The following is a 19,949-nucleotide window of genomic DNA, read 5'->3' as shown; positions in this document are numbered from 1 at the left end:
TGGAATGTGAGTCTTAACAGATAATCAGGTCTTTACAAGTAGACAATGCAAGTGGAGAGAGGGTTAAGCACAGATTAAAGAGGAGTATATTGTTGCCAGCCAGGACAGTGAGTGAGATTTTGCAAGTTGTGGGGGTTATAGACAGTGTGACAATGTAAGCCAGACCAGGTAAGGACATGGGTGAGGCTGGCTGGGCCAGTATTTATTACCCATTCCTAGTTGCCCTGGAGAAGGTGGTGGTCCTCCTTGAGTGATTGATACAACTGAGTGTCATGCTCGGCCATTTCAGGAGGGCAGTTGAGAGTCAGCCACATTGCTGAGGCTCTGGATTCACATGTAGGCCAGACCGGGTAAGGACGGCAGATTTCCTTCCCTAAAGGACATTGGTGAACCATAGAATATAGAACGTTACAGCGCAGTACAGGCCCTTTGGCCCTCGATGTTGCGCTTACCAGTGGAACCAATCTAATGACCCTCTAACCTAAACTATTCCAATATTATCCATCTGCCTATCCACTGACCATTTGAATGCCCTTAAAGTTGGCGAGTCAGATGGGGTTTTTCCAATGACCAGAGGCCTCATTGCTGCAGCAGCAAAAGAAAAGCCTTTGAAAATGTCGATGTTTGTTCTTTATGTGAAAACACTGCAGTTTAGATAATTCCGCCACATTGAAACACTTCCCCAGGGGCTAATAGCTAACACCAACCTCCCCTCCCACCTCGCTCAGTGATTAAAATTAACCCCCCACCCCCCCACAATCCCTTGGGGGCCTCTCACAATCTGAGCCATTAAAATGGGGTCCCACTGGGAGATTTGGGAATCTCCGCTGTGAGATCTCTGCACTGCCATGTCTTGTATCAGTCACTGACCTGCTCCAATAATAAGAGGCTTTTCTCTACATTTACAACACTGCCTGTCTCTGACGTTGTGTTAGTCCATCTCCTACAACCTTTCAGCCATGCTTATATAGCTTCTACACTGGGGGCACGGTGGTTAGCACTGCTGCCTCTCAGCGCCAGGGACCTGGGTTCGATTCCCGGCCTTGGATCACTGTCTGTATGGAGTTTGCACATTCTCCCCGTCTCTGTGTGGGTTTGCTCCGGGTGCTGTGGTTTCTTCCCACAGTGGTGCTGGTTAGGGTGCATTGGCCGTGCTAAATTCTCCCTCAGTGTACCCGAACAGGAGTATGGCAACTAGGGGCTTTTCACTGTAGCTTCATTGCAGCGTTAATGTAAGCCTACTTGTGACACTAATAAATAAATGTAAGCTTTAAACCTTTAAGACATTCATTAGAACCTCACTCGCTAACTAAGCTTTCTTTTCAATCTCTCTTTGTGTTGTGTTTTGTTCAAGTTTCTGTGAGTTTTTTTACTGTGTTGAGAACATGACATTAATACCAGTTCTTGTTGCTCTGACTGAGTTGGTTGGGGGACGTTCTGGTGCCCAAGGTTATGGAAAAGGGGGGGAACTCTTTTGAAATTTGTATCCAGTCTATTTGGTGCAATATTTTGTCCCACATATTATCGAATCCAATTTAAATTTTCCCTTCCGCCACCTCACAGTCAGACACTCTCGAAGGCAGGGATTGAGGTTCCCCTGGATGGCTGATATGGAATGATAGAGTCCCATGACTGAACTCTATTTAATCCCCTGTTCAGTAATTAAATACATCCGTAAGTACAGGTAGTGCATCTGTAACATTTGCCACTAAAATGGTTGGATTTTGAGAGTTTGCTGTCTGCATTCTGAGATCTGTTTTGACAGACCCCTCTATTGCAGTGAGAATGGGGTTGTCCGTGATTGTGGGAGGAAACCGGAGCACCCGGAGGAAGCCCATGCAGACACGGGGAGAACGTGCGGACTCCGCACAGACAGTGACCCGAGGCCGGGAATCGAACCTGGACCCCTGGTGCTGTGAGGCAGCAGTGCTAACCACTGTGCTGCCCCCTGGTTGCATACTTCTCTGGTTTCTCATTTTCGATTCTAGTGTGTAAAACTGGGCGGGGGATGTTGCTTTCCACTCCATCCCATTGAAAGGCGGGGACCAGATGAGAGTGTGGGGAACCGTTCACCACACAACAAGACAACTGGGGGGGTGACGATTTGAAGGCAGTTGCCAAAATGTCAGCAAAATTGGATAATATGTGCAGGGGGTGGGGTTTGAGGGGGGGAATACATTAATGTGAAGAGGACAGAACCCTTCAATTGATTTATTATTGTCACATGTATTAGTATACACTGAAAAGTATTGTTTCTTGCACGCCATTCAGACAAAACATACTGTTCATAGAGAAGGAAAGGGGAGAGTGCAGAATGCAATAGCGTGTTACAGTCATAGTGAGGGTGCAGAGAAAGATCAACTTAATGCAAAGTAGGTCCATTCAAAAGTCTCACAGCAGCAGGGAAGAAGCTGTTCTTGAGTCGGTCGGTACGTGACCTCAGACTTTTGTATCTTTTTCCCAACAGAAGAAGGTGGAAGAGAGAATGTCCGGGGTGTGTGGGGTCCTTGATTATCCTGGCTGCTTTACTGAGGCAGTGGGAAGTGTAGACAGAGTCAATGGATGGGAGGCTGGTTTGTGTGATGGATTGGGCTACAGTCATGACCTTTTGTAGTTTCTTGCGGTCTTGGGCAGAGCAGGAGCCCAGACCAAGCTGTGATACAACCAGAAAGAATGTTTTCTATGGTGCATCTGTAAAAGTTGATGAGAGTTGCAGCTGACATGCCGAATTTCCTTGGTCCTGAGTTACAGTCAAATGATTGAGTGGATGAGAGATTAAGAAAGCTTGTGGAGAAACTAGCTCGCCACAAAGAGATTATTGACAGGCCTGTCAGAGGTGGATAATGATGTGGAGATGCCAGAGTTGGACTGGGGTAAACACAGTAAGAAGTCTGACGACACCAGGTTAAAGTCCAACCGATTTATTTGATAGTAAACTCACAAGCTTTCGGGGTTAGTCCCTTCGTCAGGTGAATGGAGAGTTCTGGCCTCAGACAGAGCATATAACAGCACAGACAGTTTACAGATTACTGATTAGAATGCGAGTCTTTACACCTAACCTGTTGTTCAAGTCTTAAAGTGGCTAGCAATGTGAGTGGAAGGAGCATTGAGCACAGGTTAAAGAGATGTGTATTGTCTCCAGACAGGTGGATAATAGCATAGTCACAAGCAGAGTTCAACCTCCAACAATAACAGCATCAGGTTAGGTAGATCGGCCGTGCTAAATTGCCCCTTAGTGTCAGGGGATTAGCAATGTGGGGCTATGGGGATAGGATTGTGGTCAATGGGCTGAATGGCCTCCTTCTGCACTGTGGGGATTCCGCCATCAGAGGAGCAGCAGCTATACAAGGAGGTGGACTGCAGGGTTGTGTGTTAGGCTGGTGTCGGAGGTGCTGGATAATTAGAGGGTTAACAGCACTGTTGTGAAGGTTAAAGTTTACACTGTGTGCAAGCAGAGCGGGGAATAGTTTGAAGGGTAAGCAACACAGGGTGAGGACTCCGGTAAATCCCATTATTCAGTTATGATGGAACCAATGTGTGTTTGTCTTCCTCTACATAGGGAAGAAATAGCATTGCAGCTGGAGAGATTTTCCAATTGATAGATGTATTGATCAGGGCTAGCCTCATTCATCAGTTTGTGCTCCCAGTGTACAGTGACAAACTGGCAAACCATTCACTCGCTATTAATAGGAGCCTGGGCTGGTTTCACACACTCATTATGTGAGGTGTACTCTGAGTGCTGATTGTGACTTCCTGCATCCTTGGTTCGAATCCAGCCCAGTTTAAAGGGATGATGTTCCCCACTTTTAAAAAATTTTATTCATTCGTGGGACGTGGGCCTCGCTGGCTGGCTGGCCAACATTTATTGTAAGTAGTCTCACAACACCAGGTTGAAGTCGAACAGGTTTATTTGGTAGCCCGAGCTTTCGGAGCACTGCCCCTTCATCAGGCGAGTGGGAGTTCTGTTTGCAAACGGGGCCTATAAAGACACAAACTCAATTTACAAAATAATGGTTGGAGTCTTCACAGGCAGTCAGGTCTTAATGGTGTAAAGACTCTCATTCCAACCATTATTTTGTAAATTGAGTTTGTGTTTTTATATGGCCCTGTTTGTGAACAGGACTCCCACTCACCTGATGAAGGGGCAGTGCTCCAAAAGCTAGTGGCTTGTGCTACCAAATAAACCTGTCAGGCTTTAACCTGGTGTTGTGAGACTTCTTACTGTGTTTACCCCAGTCCAACACCGGCACCTCCACATCACAGCATTTATTGCCCATTCCTCATTGCTCGAGGAGGGCGGTTGAGAGTCAGACACGTTGCTGGGGCTCACGTAGGCCAGACCGGCAAAAAATAGTTGAAGCCAAAATGTTGTGAGATTTCAACAAGAAGTTAGATACAGCTCTTCAGGCTGAAGGGATCAAAGGAAACCGGGGTGGGGGGGGGAAATCAGATGTGATCATAATGAAGAGTAGAATAGGCTCAAAGGGCCGAATGGCTTCTAGTTCCTTCCCTGAAGGACATTAGTGAACCAGATGGGTTTTTCCAACCATTGGCAGTGGTTTCATGGTCATCAGTAGATTCTGTTAGGGTACACTGAGGGAGAATTTAGCACAACCAATGCATCTAACCAGAATCCCTACAGTACAGAAGGAGGCCATTCGGCCCATCGAGTCTGCACCACCGACCACAATCCCACCCAGGCCCTACTCCCATATCATAAGAACATAAGAAATAGGAGCAGGAGTAGGCCATCTAGCCCTTCGAGCCTGCCCCACCATTCAATAAGATCATGGCTGATCTGTCGTGGCTCAGTTCCACATTCCCGCCCTCTCCCCATAACCCTTAATCCCCTCGCTTATCAAGAACCCATCAACCAGCTTCTTAAAAATATTTAGCGAGGCAGCCTCCACCACTTCAACGGGCAGAGAATTCCAGAGATTCACCACCCTTTGAGTGAAGAAGTTCCTCCTCAACTCCGTTCTAAGCCGCCTCCCCTTTATCTTGAGGCTGTGCCCCCTAGTCCTACTGTCTTTTTTGAGCGGGAAGAGTCTCTCCACCTCTATCCTATCCATCCCATTCATCATCTTATACGTCTCAATGAGATCTCCCCTCATTCTTCTGAACTCTAACGAGTACAAGCCTAGTTTGTTCAGCCTCTCCTCATAGCTCAACCCCCTCAACTCAGGTATCAGCCTAGTAAACCTCCTCTGCACTCCCTCCAAGGCCAAAATATCTTTGCGCAGGTGCGGCGCCCAAAACTGCACACAGTACTCCAGCTGCGGCCTCACCAATGCCCTATACAGCTGCAGCAAGACCTCCCTACTTTTATATTCAATCCCCCTCGCTATGAAGGCCAGCATCCCATTCGCCTTCCTGACCACCTGCTGCACCTGCAAGCTGGGTTTTTGCGACTCATGCACAAGGACCCCGAGGTCCCTCTGCACCGTCGCCTGCTGCAGTTTTTCGCCACGTAAGTAATAGTCCTTCCTACCATTCTTCCTACCAAAGTGGACCACCTCACACTTGCCAACATTAAATTCCATTTGCCATTTCCTGGCCCATTCGCCCAGCCTATCTAGATCCTTCTGCAGACTCTCCACACCCTCCGCACAATATGCCTTTCCCCCAATCTTGGTGTCATCAGCAAATTTCGACACCCTACACTCGGTTCCCTCCTCCAGATCATCTATATAAATGGTAAAAAGCTGAGGCCCCAGCACCGACCCCTGGGGCACCCCACTAGTCACCAACCGCCAATCCGAATAGCACCCGTTGACCCCCACTCTCTGTCTCCTATTTGACAACCAATCCTCTATCCACGCTAACACCCTACCCCCAACTCCATGTCCCTCGACCTTCTGCAATAACCTCTTGTGAGGTACCTTGTCAAACGCCTTCTGAAAATCCAGAAAGACCACATCCACCGGCTCTCCTCTATCCACTGCCCTAGACACATCCTCATACAACTCCAGTAAATTTGTCAGACCGGCAGCATTCCAAGAACTCCTCCTCGAGCCCACCTCGTCCAACATGGGTCGACCAATCAATATGCAGATTGAAATCCCCCATAACTACGGCCGTCCCATTCCTGCACGCCGCACTTATTTGCGCGTTAACAGCCCGCCCCACCTCCAGATCATTATTTGGGGGCCTATAGACGACACCCACCAGCGTCTTCCTCCCTTTGCTGTTCCTAATCTCCACCCGCAACGATTCCACTTTCTGCTCTTTGGCTCCGATATCATCCCTTGCTACCACCTTGATACTATCCTTAATCAGCAGAGCTACGCCACCCCCTCTTTCCTCCTGCCTATCCTTCCTAAACACTTGATAGCCCTGTACATTCATCTCCCAGTCCCTGTCACCTTGCAGCCACGTCTCTGTAATGGCCACCAGATCGTATCCATTTGTGCTGATCTGCGCCACCAGCTCATCCACTTTATTCCGAATGCTTCGTGCATTCAGATAAAGCGCTTTCATCCCAGCCTTCACCTGGACCCTATTTGCCGTAACGCCACCAATTGGGACATCCTCGGCCTCTTCCCTTACCTGTACCCTATCCTTAACTTTAGACCTCGTAATGTCACCTACCCTCGCACCCTCCCCCCCCCAATTAGTTTAAAGCCCTGTCTACAGTCCTCTTTACTCGATTCGCCAGCACTCTGGTCCCAGCACGGTTCAGACCAACCCCATCCCGCCCGAACAGGTCCCACCTACCCCAATACTGGTGCCAATGCCCCATAAATTCGAACCCATTCCTCCCACACCAATCCCTGAGCCACCCATTCACTTCCTTTATCCTGTCAACCCTATGCCCGTCTGCACTCGGTTCAGGCAGTAGCCCAGAGACGACCACCTTGTCGGTTCTACTTTTTAATTCCATTCCCAGCTTCTTATACTCCCTCCCCAGATCCTCAGTCCGCACTTTGCCTACGTCGCCGGCACCCACATGTACTACAACGACCGGGTTCTCACCCTCCCACTCCAGATTCCTCTGCAGCCCAGCTGCGACATCCTGTACCCGAGCACCAGGCAGACAACACACCCTTCTGTGCACTTTGTCATTGTGACAAAGGACAGTGTCAATACTCTTCACCCCACTATCTCCAATCACTACTACGTTCCTTTTCCCCTTCTCTTTGCCTATGTCCTGCTGCATCACTGTACCGTGTGCAGTTTGCTCACCAACCTCCCTACATATTTACCCACTAATCCCTCTAACCTACGCATCTCACCTAATCCATCTAACCTACTAAGGGGCAATTTTAGCACGTCCAATCAACCTAACCCGCACATCTTTCAGACTGTGGGAGGAAACCAGAGCACCTGGAGGAAACCCACGCAGACACGGGGAGAACGTGCAAACTCCACACAGACAGTGACCCAAGCCAGGAATCGAACCGCAGTGCCTGGTGCTGCGGGGCAGCAGTGCTAACCACTGTGCCGCGGGGAAGAGAGAAATGAAAGTGGATTTAAAAAAAATAAAAAAGCACCCACTGGAAGACAGCCCTGGCCTCTAATCGGACGGTCAGTTTGCTCCAGTCCTTGTGGAAATCTTGATTTCATTTGTCTATTTGTGCGTAGTCACTGGGGGGCACTGAAAATAATTGAGTAAGTGTCAGGGAAATTGAAATGGTTGTGAAAAATTGTCCCTAAGTAATTTGATTATACCCACCTTACCTCCCCCCCACAAGGAAAATCCCTCCTGGGAAACAGTTCTGTACAATTAATATTCTGCAACGCCCATTAACAATCCCTCACATGTTTAGTATTAAACTCCCACTGATTACTGCGTTTAATTTAGATTCAATAACATTTGATTGAATTAGGTTCGATCGATATCTTTTGGTAAATGTTCTAATTTACTATTTTGTGTCCTGTTGGGCCTCCTGTTTTTCATCGTGAATAAACTGCCCCCAGTTTGTCCCACTGATCCTCACTGGCTCCCAGTGCCCCTTCCCACACCTCAGCTTAACAATTCCTAGCCTCGTGGTTTAATTTCTCTGTGGCATTATCCCCACTGCTCTCATCCCATAACCTCTCCACGCTCTCTATTCTTGTGTAAATTCCACTTGTGTCTTCAGCTGCCGCAACCCTGAGCTCTGAAATTCCCTCCGTATTTCCCCCGCTCCCCTCCCCCCCCCCCCACCCCTCTCCTATCTAAAGACTCTCCTTCAAGCCCACCCCTTTGGCCAATTTTGCAGTGGCCCTTCCCCTTATTTCGTTATCGTTCCTAAAGCTTTTTCCCCTCGCACTCATCAGGACAAATGCAAGAATACCAAATTTCAAACAATCACGGCAGCTAGCACTGCTGCCTCATGGCACCAGGGATGCAAGTTCGATTCCCGGCTTGGGTCACTGTGCCGGAGTCTGCACATTCTCCCCGTGTCTGCATGGGTTTCCTCTGGGTGCTCCAGTTTCCTCCTCCAGTCCGAATAAGGTTAGGTTAGGGTGCATTGGCCGAGCTAAATTCTCCCCCAGCGTACCCGAACAGGCGCCGGAACGTGGTGACTAGAGGAATTTCACTTCATTGCAGTGTTAATGTAAGCCTACTTGTGACATGAATAAATAAACTTAAAAATGGAACAATTTGTACTACAGGACTAAAGTGTGCAAGTACAACTCTGTCTGAAGGCCCAGCTAGGGAGAGCAATGGGGGAGAAAGGGTCTCCAAGCTCCAGGGTAATCCAGGGCGTAAGGCTCGAAGATTTCCCGTTTGCAGTGAATGAATCTGTGTCAATTTTGAGCAAGCGTAAATAAGCCATTTGTGAGCTTGAATCTTAAATTGCTTGTGTAGCTGTTAGCGCACTCAGGAGTGTTCAACAAGTGCTGCCCAGCTGCAGAGTCACATCAAACAGTGGGCAGTTTTGTTCTGAGCTTCCCAAGTGTGGGCTGGTTGAGTGCGGCTCAAACTTTGCCTCTTATGAGCAACCGAAGGAAAATGCTGTTTGATCTCATCGGCCAATTGCTGGGATGTGTATTGCCTCTATAGCAACACCTCAGCCAATCAGAGTCAGCCAGTCAACACCCTCTTCTCCTGCGGTATGAATTGTTGTGGCTGTTTGAAATTTGGTTTTCTGGGGAAAGGTCGGAACATCCCACCTGAGGTCAACGAGCCTTTGCATGGTCTGTATCCCACCTTACTCCGATTCCTGGGGCGGGCGGGATGGGAAAATCCTACCTACCTACCTACCTACCTACCCCCCTGGTGTTTGTCCTGTTGAGTGCGTGGAGAAAAAGTTCAGCAACATGTCCCTCTCTTCAGTAAGATTCAAGTTCTGTGCTAACGTTGCCACCATCACATTTCTGTGAAGGTTCTGGAGTCCACGTTGGTTAATCAAAGTTTATCAGTTGTCGTCCAGGAAGTGTTTTGTGGGGAAAAAGGTGCCTCCTGGGTCTGGGAAGACGCATTTACCCAGTTACACCCAGTGTAAGTGTTGTCACCGAGGCCCTTCACTCCACAGTTCGGTACCTAAGGGCTTACTGTGCAGTGCTTTGCCACGCTACAGCTGGTAGATCGCTGAGGTGCTCCCACATGGAGGGAGGTTTTGCATTTTGACCCAGCAATGCTGAAAATGACCAGGTGGCACAGAGTGGTTAGCACCACCGCCTCACACTGCCAGGGACTGGGTTCAATTCCGGCCTCGGGTGACTGTCTGTGGGAGTCTGCACATTCTCCCCGTGTCTGCGTGGATCTCCTGTGGATGCTCTGATTTCCTCCCACAGTCCAAAGATGTGCAGGTTAGGGTGGATTGGCCATGCTAAATTGCCCCTTAGAGTCCAAAGATGTGTAGGTTAGGGTGGATTGGCCATGCTAAATTGCCCCTTAGAGTCCAAAGATGTGCAGGTTAGGGTGGATTGGCCATAGGAAATGGGTTAAAGGAGTGGGCCTGTATAAGATGCTCTTTCAGAGAGTGGGTGCAGACTCAATGGGCTGAATGGCCTCCTTCTGCCCTGCAGGGTTTCGATGGAAAGTACAGCTGCTGTATCTCACAGTGAGAGACTTGGAATCGGTGGGGTTCCCCTGCTGGCTTTGCCCTTCTAGGTGGGCAGAGATGATGGGTGCTGCCCAAGGGGTCTTGGCACGTTGCTGGTGGTATGCGCCAATGATGGGAGGGGGGAGGATGGGGGTGGGAGGTGGGGGGGGGTGCGGTGGTAGAGGGAGGTGGATGCTGTTTGCAAAATCAGTTTGTAACTCCCTCACACTATCAGACTGACAGAAGTCTGCTGCTTACTCGGATGAGGCAGAAATTACAACGTGGGCACAGATTTGGAGATGCCACCTTCCATGCAGTTGGCAGGATCCTGATACCAGCTGTCCTGGAATCCTCACGAGCTGAGATTTCCGGGCACCTGCCAGGATAACGCTCCGCGTGGAACACAACTTCCATATGGGGTGCCTTTTAGACTTGTTAGTGCGAAGCAATTAATGTGTTTGAATGATTGCGCAGACAGGAAAAAGGGAATGGTGCTTGTGCGAATGTTTAACTTGCGTGTAATTAGGGTGAAGCATTGTAGGAATTAGCCGCGTTAATTGGTCAGGTAAAGCTTAAGCGAGTAAATCTTTTCTTCTTTCACATTCAGGGAATGTTTCCCAATAGAACGCTGATGAAGATAGAACACCTTTTCATTTCTTTTCTCCCCTTTCTCTGTCTGTTCATCAGGATGGTTTATGTTGGGCTTTGGCACGTGTCTACACTCTCACTGCGCGAGGGACCTCCCTGTGAATATTGGCACGTTCCACCTCATCCAATCCTGGGGACCTCTGATGCAGATATTGGAGCTGATATATTTTAAAGTTTATTTATTAGTGTCACAAATCGGCTTACATTAACACTGCAGTGAAGTTACTGTGAAAACCCCCTAGTCGCCACACTCCAGCGCCTGTTCGGGTACACTGAGGGAGAATTTAGCACGGCCAAAGCACCAGTCCAAAGATGTGAGCAGGTTAGGTTGATTGGCCGTAATAAGTTGCCCCTTAGTGTCGGGGGGATTAGGAGGGTAAATATATGTGGGGTTATGGGGATAGGGCCTGGGTGGGATTGTTATTGGTGCAGACTCAATGGGCCAAATGGTCTCCTTCTGCACTGTAGATTCTGCGATCTTTCAGACTGTGGGAGGAAACCCCCGCAGACATGGGGAGAATGTGCAAACTCCACACAGACAGTGACCCAAGCTGGGATTTGAACCCGGCTCCCTGGCGCTGTGAGGCAGCAGTGCTACCCACTGTGCCACCGTGCTGTTCACTACTATGATGAGTGTAATCTCGATGTTCAGAGATTTAGGTCCACTTGCACAAGGAACACAAAGTTAGCCTGTAGGTACAACAAGCAAATAGGAACGTTTTTGGCCTTTATGACAAGGAGATACTTTTTGTCAGACTGTAAGAACAATACAGCCTCACTACCATCGTCCAAGCCTTTGGTGAGAACACAGGATGAGGTGTCCATCATTTAGGACTGAGATAAGGAGAAATTACTTCACTCAAAGGGTTGTGAAATTCATGTTCGCCCTGTATCTGCGTGGGTTTCCTCTGGGTGCGCCAGTTTCTTCCCAAGTCCAAAGGTGTGCAGGTTAGGTGGATTGGCCACGCTAAATTGCCCCTTAGTGTCCAAACATAAGAACATAAGAAATAGGAGCAGGAGTAGGCCATCTAGCCCCTCGAGCCTGCCCCGCCATTCAATAAAATCATGGGCTCGATGGGCTGAGTGGCCTTCTCCTGCTTTTATCTCTTGTGTTCACACCTGGAATATTGTGCACAGTTTTATATTTAAGGAAGGATGTGCATGCCTTTGAGACAGTCTAGCAACTGTTCACTAAACTGGTATTTGAGATGAAAGGATTATCCTATGATTAAAGGTTTAAGGTTTATTTATGAGAAAACTTACATTAACAGTGCAATGAAGTTACTGTGAAAATCCCGGAGGTTGAATAAATTGCAGCTATATTGGGCCACTGGGCTGATGAATGGCAGGTGGAGTTTAATCTAGATAAATGCGAGGTGATGCATTTTGGTCGATTGAACCAGGGCAGGACTTACTCAGTTAATGGTAGGACAATGGGGAGAGTTACAGAACAAGGAGATCTAGGGGTACAGGTTCATAGCTCCTTGAAAGTAGAGTCACAGGTGGACAGAGTGGTGAAGAAGGCATTAGGCATGCTTGGTCAGAACGTTGAATACAGGAGTTGGGACGTCTTGTTGAAGTTGTACAAGACATTGGTAAGGCCACACTTGGAATACTGTGCACACTTCTGGTCACCCTATTATAGAAAGGATATTATTAAACTAGAAAGAGTGAAGAAAAGATTTACTAGGATGCTACCGGGACTTGATGGATTGAGTTATAAAGAGAGGCTGGATAGACTGGGACTTTTTTCCTCTGGGGTTTAAGGGCTTAACTTATAGAGGTCTATAAAATAATGAGGGGCACAGATCAGCTAGATAGTCAACATCTTTTCCCAGAGGTAGGGGAGTCTAAAACTAGAGGGCATAGGTTTAAGGTGAGAGGGGAGAGATACTAAAGGGTCTATTTCTTCATACAGAGGATGATGAGTGTCTGGAACAAGCTGCCAGAGGTAGTAGTAGAGGCGGGTACAATTTTGTCTTTTAAGAAGCATTTAGACAGTTACATGGGTAAGATGGGTATAGAGGCCTAATGTGGGCAACTGGGACCAGCTTAGTGCTTTGAAAAAAGGGTGGCATGGACAAGTTGGGCCGAAGGGCCTGTTTCCATGCTGTAAACCTCTATGACACTGGAGTTTGGAAGAGAGTTGATCTCGCTACCAAGATTCTGAAGGGGCTTGACAAAGTAGACACTGGGAGGTTGTTTTCCCTGGCTGGGGATTCTGGAATCAAAGGGAAGTGAAGAATCTTTGGAATTTGCGATCCCAGAGGATTGTGGATGCATTGAGTACATTCAGGAGTGGGAGAGATGGATATTTAGTGTCTCAGGGAATCAGAGGAGACAGGGGATGGGTGGGAAAGTGCAACCATGGTTATATTGAATAGTGAAGCAGGCTTGGTCACTCGAGTCTAGTGTTTAATGCAGTTATTCCCTGCAGGCACTTGAGGCTCCCCCCACCCCCTGGAAATAATGTTACACACCTTGGAAAGTCCCTGTAAATATTGGGATGCTCCTGGGGAATCCCCTGTGAACACTGGCACAATTTCAGGGAACTTCCAGCAGATATACCCATCAGTGGAAACTGGTTATATTTCTGGGAAGACCATGTGAACACGGACAACTTTTACAGATGCATTCTTTCTGGTTGTATCACAGCTTGGTCTGGGCTCCTGCTCTGCCCAAGACTGCAAGGAACTACAAAAGCTCGTGAATGTAGCCCAATCCATCACGCAAACCAGCCTCCCATCCATTGACTCTGTCTACACTTCCTGCTGCCTCGGGAAAGCATCCAGTATAATTAAGGACCACCCCATCCTGGACATTCTCTCTTCCACCTTCTTCCTCCGGGAAAAAGATACAAAAGTCTGAGGTCACGTACCAACCGACTCGAGAACAGTTTCTTCCCTGCTGCTGTCAGACTTTTGAATGGACCTACCTTACATTAAGTTGATCTTTCTTTACACCCTAGCTATGACTGTAACACTACATTCTGCACCCTCTCCTTCCCTAGTCTATGAACGGTATGCTTTGTCTGTATAGTGCACAAGAAATAATACTTTTCATTGTATACTAATTCGTGACAATAATAAATCAAATCAGTTACTCACTCCTTACCTCTGGCAAAGGGTCATCCAGACTTGAAACGTTTTCTCTATTCTCTCCCCAAAGATGCTGTCAGACCTGCCGAGATTTTCACGTATTTCTTCTTTCTTTATCCACTCCTGATGTTGGCAGGAAAATCGATGGTCCAATGTAATCAGTACTGGGTCAATACGCATTTCTAAATAAATTAGGAATGACATTGTCCTTTTACGAAGCTCCCAATAATTGTACTGCCGTCTAAATCCTTGTGATATAAATTGGAGGCCATCCAGAACTTTTCCACCCATTCCTACACTTGCATCATCTCCTGAACCCCTGTACCCCCTCACCCCTGGGCTCATTGACTGACATTGGGTCTCAGCCAAGCAAAACGTTGATTTTTCAAATTCTCATCCTTGTTTTCAAATCCCTTCGTGTCCTTGGCCCACCTGACTTTCACAATCTGTTCCAAATGGCGGAACAGGCTCGAGGGGCCTACTTTTGCTCCTAATTCCTATTGATCTAATCCTGTCCTCTTGAGCATTGTAAGAAATCTCACAACACTGGGCTAAAACCTTTAACTTCTTACTGTACTTATCCCAGTCCAACGCCGGCATCCCCACATGATGGGTACCATCGATACCGCAAACTGCCAGCTCCAAGTGGAGCGGATCTCCAAGAAGATCTCGCATATCGACTTCACCCTGGTGTTGTGAGACTTCTTACTGTGCTTATCCCAGCCCAACGCCGGCATCTCCACCTCTTGAGCATTGCCTGGGGGAATTTTTTTTCACACAGCGGATGGCAAGGGCCTGGAATGCGCTGCCAAGTGAGGGGGTTGAGGCAGACACATTAGCCACATAGGCACATGAACAGGCAGGGTATCGAGGGATACAGGCGCTTGGTCTAAATAGGGTAACGTGATCGGCACCAGGTTTGGTGGGCAGAAGGGCCTGTTCCTGGGCTGTACTGTTCTTTGTTCTTAATCATTCCACGATCGGAAGCTTGGCCCCAAGCTCTGGATGCCCTCTGTCAAACTCCATGCCATTCAACTTTGCAATCCACCTGTCCCCCCTTCATCCAAGTTAATGTCGCTTATGTGAATCACGCGTCACATTTTCATAGACTCATAGAATCCTTACCATGCAGACGGAGGTCATTTGACCCATCGAATCAGCAGTGTCCCCTCCAATAGAACTTCTTACCCAGGCCCTCGCTAAGGGGTAATTTAGCCTGGCCCATCCACCTAACCAGCACGCCTTGCAGATTGTAGGAGGAAACTGGGGCACCCGGAGGAAACCCATGCAGACATGGGGAGAACGTGCAAACTCCACACAGACAGTGACCCAAGCCGGGAATCGAACCTGGGTCCCTGACGCTGTTGGGGCAGGATTTTCCCATTCTGGAGCGAGTGCGGTGGAAAATCCCACTCTGGGTCTGGCGAGAGGCTCTCTCTGCTCCCTAATCCCTCTCTCTCTCTCTGCGGTTGGGAGTAATTGAAAGCGGAGGAGAGAATCTCTGACCAATTAACATGCACTGCTTCAAATGAAATTTTTTTCCTCTCTTGTATCAATTCGCTGAACAAAAGCATTGGTGTCGATTTACACTCAAATATTGACCACTTACAGGATCATAAATAGATTAAACACAAAGTGAAAGCCCTTTGTGTTGCAGTTAGACTCTTTATTCTAATTAACTGCGGAATTTATAAAGTAATAATATGTGTGGCTGTAAATGGGAATTGTTGATTGAGGCAGCTGTTTGGAAGATGTGGAACCGCACGAGGATAGAATCCCTTCACCGCATCAATTTTTAAAATCTTTTTAAACTGCTTTTTTTCCCCCTTAAGTCAGTCATCACCTGTAGACTTCCCATCTCTGTCAATCACTTGCCTGCCATGTTCCTGGTTGTGGGGAGAAGCCTCCACATCCCTTGGATCCTGACCTCTCCCATTGATCAATGGTATTTCCCCTTCTCTCCAGGAGGAGGTGCAATGGGGGTTAGGCTGCCCCCCATCGTTCAGCTTGGGTTCTGAGAGTTTTCCGTCCAAACCCACACCCCTGGAGCGTCAACAATGCTTCTCAGCACTCTTGCAAATGATGGGATCACCCACCCCTGCCAGTACTGCTCCCCGCACCCCCAGGCAGAACCAACTAAACCAAGAGTGAATGGTGTCCCCAGTGGACTCATAGATTCATAGAATCCTACAGTGCAGAAGGGGGCCATTCAGCCCATCGAGTCTGCACTGACCACAATCTCATCCAGGCCCTACCCCCATAACACCATGTGTTTACCCTAGCTAGTCCCCCTGAGGGGCAATTAAGCATGGTCAATCTACCTAACCCACGCACCTTTTGGACTGTGGGAGGAAACTGGAGCACCAGGAGGAAACCCACACAGACACGGGGGGAATGTGCTGACTCCACACAGACAGTGACCCAAGCTGGAAATTGAACCCGTGTCTCTGGCACTGCAGCAGTGCTAACCACTGTGCCACTCCATCGTAGATATGATCCTGGATTGGGAGCTCTGAGACCACCATGGCGACAGTGCTGGGCGGCGGAGGGGGGAGAGAATGAGTGGGGATTGTGGAGCAGAGACTCCATTAGGAAAGCCTTAGGACCACCTTCAGTGGCACAGTGGGTTAGCACTGCTGCCCCGCAGCACCAGGGACCCGGGTTCCATTCTTGGCTTGGGTCACTGTCTACGAATGTACCTGATCTGTGCAGTGTCTCCTCCACCCCGCTCCCCCAAGCTATTCAACAACAGAAGGTGATACCTGCCCCCCCCCCCTTGTCCCTGACTTTTCCCCCTTGTCACCCCCCCACCGCTCCCTCCTCGTTCTCCCTCCCCCCCCACTGCTCCCCTCACATTTCATCATCTCTTCCCCCACCCTTTATTGCTTTTTTGGTTGTCCTCTGCTGGCTTTTAAAGGTTTCCCAATCCTCTGGCTTCCCACTAATCCTCACTACTGTGTATGTTTTTTCTCTTCTGCCTTTACGCTGTCCTTGACTTCCCTGTTTGGCCATGGACCCCCCCCCCCCGGCATGTTTCTTCCTCTTTGGGATGGATTTCTGTTGTGCCTGCCAAATCACCCCCCAAAAACTCCTGCTATTGCTGTTCCGCTGATAGATACATTTCCGATTAAAAATAAGGGATGTGGGGAAGAGGCGGGGAGATGGATTGGAGACCAGGGAGCATGATCCCATTGTCCTGGTCCGCCATCCAAAGGGTTGAGTTTTCCGACTTCTCCTAATTCCGATGTTGCTGGAAGGTTTGAGTCTGAGTGGGAACACAGCGCAGTGTGTGAAAAATGTGATTTATGGTCTTTTCTGCATATCTACCAGATGCCACTAATTGTATACAGGGGTGGTCATCAACAACCCACATTACTGCAGCATAAAGGTTATATTGGGATGATGGATGGTGTGTGCAAATGTATTGTATTCATGATTGCATCAGGTAAAAGCCCAGGGGCACAACTGAAGCAATCTCACCCCGCATGTTAAGAAGCATGTGGTGTAAATGTAACTTTGAAATTTAATTATGCGGGGTGCGCTGTTAAAGGTCGTTCCACTTTGAGATATCGCGGCTGTAATAAATGACCCAGTTCACCGGATCGGGAAGGTGAGCCTTGCAGCTAATTAACAAGGGCCTAATCTTTAATAGGCCCCACACACAGCACCGAGCTGGTTTGGATTTGATTTGATCTGATTTATCAGTGTCACGTGTATCGGACTGGGGTGGGCATGGTAAGAAGTCTCTCAACACCAGGTTAAAGTCCAGCAGGTTTACTTGGCAGCACGAGCTTTCGGAGCTCTGCCCCTTCACTCACCTGATGAAGGAGCAGCCTCCGAAAACTCCAAATAAACCTGTTGGGCTTTAACCTGGTGTTGTGGGGCTCCTTACATGTGTCGGGGTACGGTGAAAAGTACTGTTTCTTGCACGCTTGACAATAAAGCATATCGTTCATAGAGTACGTGGGGAGAAGGAGAGAGTGTAGAATGTAATGTTACAGTCATAGTTAGGGTGTAAAGAAAGATCAACTTAGTGTGAGGTAGGGTCCATTCGAAAGTCTGACGGCAGCAGGGAAGAAGCTGTTCTTGAGTCAGTTGGTACGTGACCTCAGACTTTTGTATCTTTTTCCCGACAAAAGAAGGCGGAAGAGAGAATGTCCGGGGTGCGTGGGGTCCTTAATTATGCTGGTTGTACCAACCAACTCGAGAACAGCTTCTTCCCTGCTGCTGTCAGACTTTTGAATGAACCTACCTCACATTAAGTTGATCTTCCTCTACACCCTAGCTATGACTGTAACACTACACTCTGTACTCTCTCCTTTCCTTCTCTATGAACTGTATGCTTTGCCTGTATAGCACTCAAGAAACAATACTTTTCACCGTATGTTAATACATGTGACAATAATAAATCAAATCAAAGACTAAGTCAGTTAGGATTATATTCACTGGAGTTTTGAAGAGTGAGAGGGGATCTCATAGAAACTTATAAAATTCTAGGTAGATTGGTTTAAGGTGCGTGGGGAAAAGTTTACAGGAGATGTGCGAGGCAAGTTTTTTTACACAGAGGGTGGTGAATGTCTGGAACGCGCTGCCTGGGGAGGGGGTGGGAGCAGATACGATAGCGGCATTTAAGGGCACATAGAGGAATATATGAATGGGATGGGAATGGAAGGATACGGACTCCATAAGTGCATATGGTTTTAGTTTAGGCAGGCATCATGATCAGCGCAGGCTTGATGGGCTGAAGGGCCTGTTCCTGTGTTCTTTGTACTCATCAGGGTTTAGAAGAATGAGATGGGGTCCTATTAAAACCGGTAAGATTCTGAGGGCTCTTTGAGAGTGTGGGTGCTGAGGGGGTATTCGTGGGGCAATAGGGAACACAGCTTCAAAATAAGGGGTCTCCTTCCTTTGGACAGAGACGGAGAGGAATTCTTCTCAAAGGGTCATTAGTTTTTGGCCTTCTCTTCCCCGTCAGTGGGTCATTAAAGGCTAATTTCGACAGAATTTTCTTTATTCATTTGTGGGACATGGGCATCGCTGGCTGGCCAGAATTTATTGCCCATCCCTAGTTGCCCTTGAACTGAGCGTCTCGCTCGGGGAGGGCAGTTGAGAGTCAACCACATTGCTGTGGCTCTGGAGTCACATGTAGGCCAGACCGGGTAAGGATGGCAGATTTCCTTCCCTAAAGGACGTTAGTGAACCAGATGGGTTTTCCTGACAATGGTTTCATGGCCGTCAGTATATTCTTAATTCCAAATATCTTTTATTGAATTCAAATTACACCATCTGCCGTGATGGGATTCGAACCTGGGTCCCCAGAACATTAACTGAGTTTCTGGAATAATAGTCAAGTGATAATACCACTAGGCCATGGCTTCCTTATTGATTGAAAGAGGAGACGGACAAGAAAGTGGAGTTAAGGCCACAGTGAGATTAGACGTGGTCTTATTGGATGGCAGTGCAGGGCCAAATGGCTCACTCTTGGGACCTATACCTAAGGAAGGATGTGTTGGCCTTGGAAAGCCACATCAGCCACCATCGAATGGCAGAGTAGACTCGATGGGCCGAGTGGCCTAATTCTGCTCCTGTATCTTGTGGTCTGTTTATTATGTTCTAAGCCAATGTCACTTCCTACTTGGACTCTGTAATGTGCTGTCTGATGCCGTGTTGATTCTCTCTGTCGGATTGTTGAGTCTCGGTTGCTAACCCTCACCTGATGTCACGCAGAGATACGCCGGAGAGGGTCGAAGGATAAACCACTGCCGCTGTACGACACGCCCTACGAGCCCACGGAGAATGGCGGAGATTCCGACACGGAGAGGGCCGTCTCCCAGCGGGCCCGGGAGAGTCGACTCCCAGAGGACGACGAGAGGCCCCCGGGGGAGTACGACCAACCCTGGGAGTGGAAGAAGGATCGAATCTCCAAGGCGTTTGCAGGTAAATCTCTGACAGGTTCCCATTCAATGTCCGGCCGTGATGTAACTGATCTTCTCCTTCGTTGCTGGATTTCTCCACATGGGAATAATGTCCAATCTGTCCCCAGCCCAAGGAACCCTGGAATCTGTTCTCACACTGTCCGAGATTATTGAATGATAATGTGTTGTGGGTGAAACATGTTTAGAGAGGAACTGGTGATTTTGGATCAGTTCTGGTCACTCTATTATAAAAAGGATATCAGTAAACTAGGAAGAGTGCAGAAAAGATTTACTAGGATGCTAAATCCTAC

The 19,949-nt window shown here is 48.2% G+C and overlaps 1 pseudogene; it reads left to right on the top strand.

Annotated features, from left to right (window-relative positions):
• Nucleotides 1-17,125: 17,125 nt before the first annotated feature.
• LOC145340200 (SH2 domain-containing adapter protein F pseudogene) lies at nucleotides 17,126-19,660 on the top strand (annotated as a pseudogene).
• The last annotated feature ends 289 nt before the right edge of the window (nucleotides 19,661-19,949 follow it).

The sequence above is a fragment of the Carcharhinus amblyrhynchos genome, unplaced genomic scaffold (genome assembly GCF_965287045.1).
Source record: "Carcharhinus amblyrhynchos unplaced genomic scaffold, sCarAmb.v2.hapA scaffold_837, whole genome shotgun sequence".
NCBI classification, from domain to species: Eukaryota; Metazoa; Chordata; class Chondrichthyes; order Carcharhiniformes; family Carcharhinidae; genus Carcharhinus; species Carcharhinus amblyrhynchos.
The sequence above is the reverse complement of the archived record's forward strand: the minus strand, read 5'-3'. Positions and strand labels throughout refer to the sequence as shown.